The sequence below is a fragment of the Manis pentadactyla genome, chromosome 19 (genome assembly GCF_030020395.1).
Source record: "Manis pentadactyla isolate mManPen7 chromosome 19, mManPen7.hap1, whole genome shotgun sequence".
Taxonomy (NCBI): domain Eukaryota; kingdom Metazoa; phylum Chordata; class Mammalia; order Pholidota; family Manidae; genus Manis; species Manis pentadactyla.
Window position 1 is genome coordinate 18784709 of NC_080037.1, and position 6226 is coordinate 18790934.

Genomic DNA, 6226 nt, shown 5'->3' on the forward strand with positions numbered 1-6226 from the left:
ATCTATAGACCTCTACACCCAAAAGCAACAGGATGCACATTCTTCTCAAGTGCACATGGAACATTCTCCCGCATAGACCACATACGAGGCCACAAAAAGAGCCTCAGTAAATTCAAAAAGACTGAAATTCTACCAACGAACTTTTCAGACCACAAAGGTATAAAACTAGAAATAAATTGTACAAAGAAAGCAAAAAGGCTCACAAACACATGGAGGCTTAACAACACGCTTCTAAATAGTCAATGGATCAATGACTGAATTAAAATGGAGATCCAGCAATATATGGAAATAAATTACAACAACAACACAAAGCCCCAACTTCTGTGGGACGCAGCGAAAGCAGTCTTAAGAGGAAAATATGTAACAATATAGGCATATTTAAAGAAGGAAGAACAAATCCAAATGAATAGTCGAATGTCTCAATTATCAAAATTGGAAAAAGAAGAAAAAATGAGGCCTAAAGTAAGCAGAAGGAGGGAAGCTGAAAGCTTTTCCTCTGAGATCGGGAACAAGACAGGGATGCCCACACGACCCACTGTTATTCAAAATAGTACTGGAGGTCTTAGCCATGGAAATTAGACAAAACAAAGAAATACAAGGAATCCAAATTGGTAAAAAAGAAGTCAAACTGTCACTATTTGCAGATGACATCACCCTGTACATAAAAAACCCTAAAGACTCCACTCCAAAACTACTAGAACTGATATCGGAATAGAGCAGAGTTGCAGTATACAAAATTAACACTCAGAAATCTGTGGCTTTCCTATACACTAACAATGAACCAACAGAAAGAGAAATCAGGAAAACAACTCCATTCACAATTGCATCAAAAAGAATAAAATAGTAAGGAATAAACCTAACAAAGAAAGTGAAAGACCTATACCCTGAAAACTATAAGACACTCTTTAGAGAAATTACAGAGGACAATAACAAATGGAAACTCATCCCATGCTCTTGGCTAGGAAGAATTAATATCATCAAAATAGCCATCATGCCCAAAGCAATATACAGATTGGATGCAATCCCTATCAAATTACCAACAACACTCTTCAACAAACTAGAACAAACAGAACAAAAATTCATATGGAAACACCAAAGACCCCAAATAGCCAAAGAAATCCTGAGAAGGAAGAGAAAAGTTGGGGGGATCTCACTCCCAAACTTCAAGCTCAACTACAAAGCCACAGTAATCAAGACAGTTTGGTACTGGCACAAGAACAGAGCCACAGACCAGTGGAACAGAATAGAGACTCCAGACATTAACCCAAACATATAAGGTCAATTAATATATGATAAAGGAGCTATGGACATACAATGGGGAAATGACAGTCTCTTCAACAGATGGTGCTGGCAAAACTGGACAGCTACATGTAAGAGAATGAAACTGGATCACTGTCTACCACTATACACAGAAGTAAATTCGAAATGGATCCAAGACATGAATGTAAGTCATGAAACCATACAACTCTTAGAAAAAAACATAGGCAAAAATCTCTTGGACATAAACATGAGCAACTTCTTCATGAACATATCTCCCCAGGCAAGGGAAACAAAAGCAAAAATGAACAAGAGGGACTATATAAAGCTGAAAAGCTTCTGTACAGCAAAGGACATCATCAATAGAACCAAAAGGTATGCAAAAATATGGGAGAATATATTCGAAAATGACAGATCCAATAAAGGGTTGACATCCAAAATATATAAAGAACTCATGCACCTCAACAAAAAAAAAGCAAATAAACCAATTAAGAAATGGGCAGAGGAGCGGAACAGACAGTTCTCCAAAGAAGAAAGTCAGATGGCCAACAGACACATGAAAAGACGCTCCACATCGCTAGTCTTCAGACAAATGCAAATTAAAACCACAATGAGATATCACCTCACACCAGTAAGGATCAAAACCATCCAAAAGACAAACAACAACAAATGTTGGTGAGGTTGCGGAGAAAGGGGAACCCTCCTACACTGCTGGTGGGAATGCAAATTAGTTCAACCATTGTGGAAAGCAGTATGGAAGTTCCTCAAAAAGCTCAAAATAGAAATACCATTTGACCCGGGAATTCCACTTCTAGGAATTTACCCTAAGAATGCAGCAGCCCAGTTTGAAAAAGACAGATGCACCCCTATGTTTATCGCAGCACTATTTATAATAGCCAAGAAATGGAAGCAGCCTAAGTGTCCATCAGCAGATGAATGGATAAAGAAGATGGGGTACATGTTATACACAATGGAATATTATTCAGCCATAAAAAGAAAAAAGATGCTACCATTTGTAGCACCACGGATGGAGCTAGAGGGTATTATTATTATGCTCAGTGAAATAAGCCAGGGGGAGAAAGACAAGTACCAAGTGATTTCACTCATATGTGGAGTATAAGAACAAAGAGAAACTGAAGGAACAAAACAGCAGCAGAATCACAGAACCCAAGAATGGACTAACAGTTACCAAAGGGAAAGTGACTGGAGAGGATGGGTGGGAAGGGAGGGATAAGGGTGGGGAAAAAGAAAGGGGGCCTTACGATTAGCATGTATAATGTGGGGGGGCACGCATAGGGAGGACTGTGCAAGACAGAGAAGACAAGTAGTGATTCTACAGCATCTTACTATGCTGTTGGACAGTGACTGTCATGGGGTTTGTGGGGGGGACTTGATGAAGGGGGGAGTCTAGTAAACATAATGCTCTTCATGTAATTGTAGATTAATGATAACAAAATGAATGAAAATAAAAAAATACAAGTAAGAAAATAAAAAGTGTTTTTCTCAGTTTATTGTGTTTTGTTACTTGTATACCTGACACAGGCCCCAAATCGAGACCAAAGAGAAAATCTGGGCTGCCAGGCTCAGTCAGGACGTGGAATGTTGCTATGCTGAAACCTGGTGGTCCCTGATCTACGCTTTCTGGGAGGCAAAGAAAGAACCTGCCTGCTAGCTAGAAAGGGAAGTCACGCGGTCGTTCCCCTCCTCGGAATCTGTCACCTGCCTGGCTGGCCATGGTGGAGAAAGCATGCCTGGCTCCAGGCCTCCCAAAGAAGATGGGAAGGCCCGGGGCGAGGGCGAGCCGTGCCTCAGCAGCCCTGGCCTCAGGGACCGCGGGGGCACAGCATTGGCCGCCGCACCCCGGGTGTTGAGTGTGTGCAGAGCAGGCACCCAGGCAGGCTGAGCTCTGACAGACGTGGGCACTGCGGCCCTGAACGGTCTACATGGTGGTTTCGCTGGCCCAAACACCTGCACAGCCCTCGGCAGGCAGTCCTCGGGGTCTAGGGAATCTACTGGGGTTGGGGATGGGGCCACGCCCTGTGACAGTTGGCCAGGGTCTCCTCTGGGCAGGGCTGGTGTGTCACGGCAGTGGGGGTTCCGTGATGTGTCTCCCCTGGGTGACATCACGGTTGCCCGGGCGGCTACTCTGTGATGCGTCCCCTGGCTGACCTATCAGAGGCTGCCCTAGCTGGGAAGCTCAGTGCGCCCGTGGCCTGAGAAGGAGGTGGAAGGCTCTCCCTAGCTTCGTACCCGATTCTCATGCCTGCCTCAAACTAAGGAAGTATGGACACCACATTGCTGGGGCTGGACTCTGACATAGAGGGCGAGCCTATGGACACCACACTGCCCTTGCGGGCCGCTGGCGTGGGGCCGGACTCTGACACAGAGGGCGAGCCTATGGACACCACGCCGCCCTCACAGGCCTTCGTCTTCTGGTCCCCAACAGCCCGATGCCACGCGTGGCACAACCAACGGACTTAGCCCCACCCCCGAAGACGGTGACGCGGTGGACACCACGCCACCCTCACAGCCGTCTACCGGCCGCTTCCTAGCCTCCCTCCTATCCATTAAACAAAATCTTTCACAGATCTGTGTGTGTGTATTATATATTCCCACTAAACAATGTTCTTGCTAATATGCCTCTGGCTGTCTTTACTTTTTCACTCAACTACAAAGGAAGAACTCACGTACACGAGTGATAATGCTCTGAGCCACACCTAACAATGCAACATGCCCCATGCCCCAGTGACTGGGATGAGGAAGTAGCCACGTTTTATGACTGTGCGTGCTCCACGCGAGGTCTACGTGCTGAGCGTTTAAGGGAAGACAGCCCAGGGGGAGGCAAGTCCAGAGGAGGAAGACCAGGTTGGCTTACAAGGCCACTTCCCTCTGCTCTGCCACTGCTCTGAGCTCCCCGCAGGCTAGGGAATCCCTGCTGTGACACAGGAAACCACTCTTCTCATTTTGGTTTTTAAACATGTTTAATTCTGTGTGTGTGTGAGTCTGTGTGTGTGTAACACTGCCCCTATCGGTCTGAACGGAACAAAGGAATGCGTGATAGAGCGAACAACTTGCAAACAGTGACCAGAAAGAGTAAACTTTTCCACTAGCCTCTGGGATATAGATATCCCAAGTGTTTCTATGCAATTGTAGAAAGATTTTGCTGGAAATGTCGCTGGGACCACTCTGAACCATCACGTTCGTTAAGGCAATAAGCCAGGACAGGAGAGCAGCAAAGAGCACCCACGGTGCGTCTCCTACGTATAAGGCCAAGGGGTACAGGCTTTAATTCTACTACCTCACTTCATCTCACCATGACTGACGTGGGGTGACCTTACGCACCACCTTCATACATGAGTAGAAAGTTACTTCGGAATCACTTCCCTTAACAGAACATAAATAAATGCAAGGACATCAGCATTCCTCGAATTCCTGCCACCGCCACCCAACTCTTTATGCACAGCACCCTTTCCATACGAACAGAAAACACAGCTCTAAATGCTACTATCCCATTTCAGATAGACCTCACTCACATCTAAATGCCTAGATGCACTGAAACTGCACCTCCACCTTGACAACAGAGGGGAGCAGTTTCCCCGCGAGATAGCTGGCCGGCCACCTCAGCAAGCCCACGGGCCACTAGCCCACACCAGCCCCGCGTGTCCCCAAAAAGGCAGCTCACTGAACCTGTGACTGCACATGCTCTCTGGAGATGGGCAGCCAGGCAGGGCCACCGAGGTGACATCGGCGCGCAGGCACAAAGACTTACTACTGGGCGTGTACCTGCCTCGGCCCCAGCAGGCCAGCCGGGGTGCTCCCTGTGTGGGGCCTCGGATCTGCCCCGCAGCTCACGCAGCCGCCCCGGCAGGGCCAGCCCCAGGGCAGAGCACCCGGAGGGCCCCAGCCCGCACTGGTTAGAGAGTCCAGCCGGCCATGTACACCCAGCGGACTCGGGCCACCTACCCAGGTGTTCCAACCCACGGCCACTCCTCTCAAGACCCAAAGACACAGCTAACTCACAGAAACAAACACAAGGCATCAAGAATGAGAAGGAGACAGAGGAATGACTGCGCACCTAGTGACGGTACACGTTGACAAAAACGGACAAAATAAACAAACAGGAAGATAGCTAGACAGATACATTAGATAGATGGATAGATTAGATTAGACTGATAGACGGATAGATAAGATAGAATGATAGATTACATAGATCATACAGATACATAGAGATTAGATAGAATAGGCAGACAGATTAGATAGATGATACATGATAGATCAGGTGGACAGATTAGACAGACACTTACAGATACACATAGATAGATGACAGGTAGATAGATTGATAAGATGATAGACTAGATAGATGATATAGATACATATAGGTTAGATAGACACATTGATATAGATACATATAGATGACAGGTAACAGACAGATAGGTGATGGATTAGACAGTTTGGATAGACAGACACAGACATGACAGTAGATAGATGAGAGTAGAGGGATCAGATAGATAGATAGATAGACAGACAGATAGACAGACAGACAGACAGACAGGTAGGAAAGCATAATACTCAACAAAGCTCTCGCTCATAACCAGGAGAGCAACGATGAAAGCACAGAGAAGAACTACAAGCAAAAAGAAGATAGAAATCAAGTTGAAGAAGTGCCATAAGGACACAGCTATCAATTATCACAGTAAAGGGAAAGACTTTAAATGCTCCCAACAAAAGACACAGGGTTGAATGAATGGATGAAAACTCAAGACCGCCTACGTGCTCCCTTACAGGAGGCTCACTTGAGATCCAAGCACACAGACAAACTACAAGTTGAAGGGGTGGGAAAAGGTACCCTATACAAGTGAAACTGAAAAAGAAAAAAAAAAAATTAAAGATGGCTTGGTGGGATTAAAGACGGCAGTGTGAGAGGGGAGGCAGAAACCTCCTCCAAAAACCACATACATACATACATACA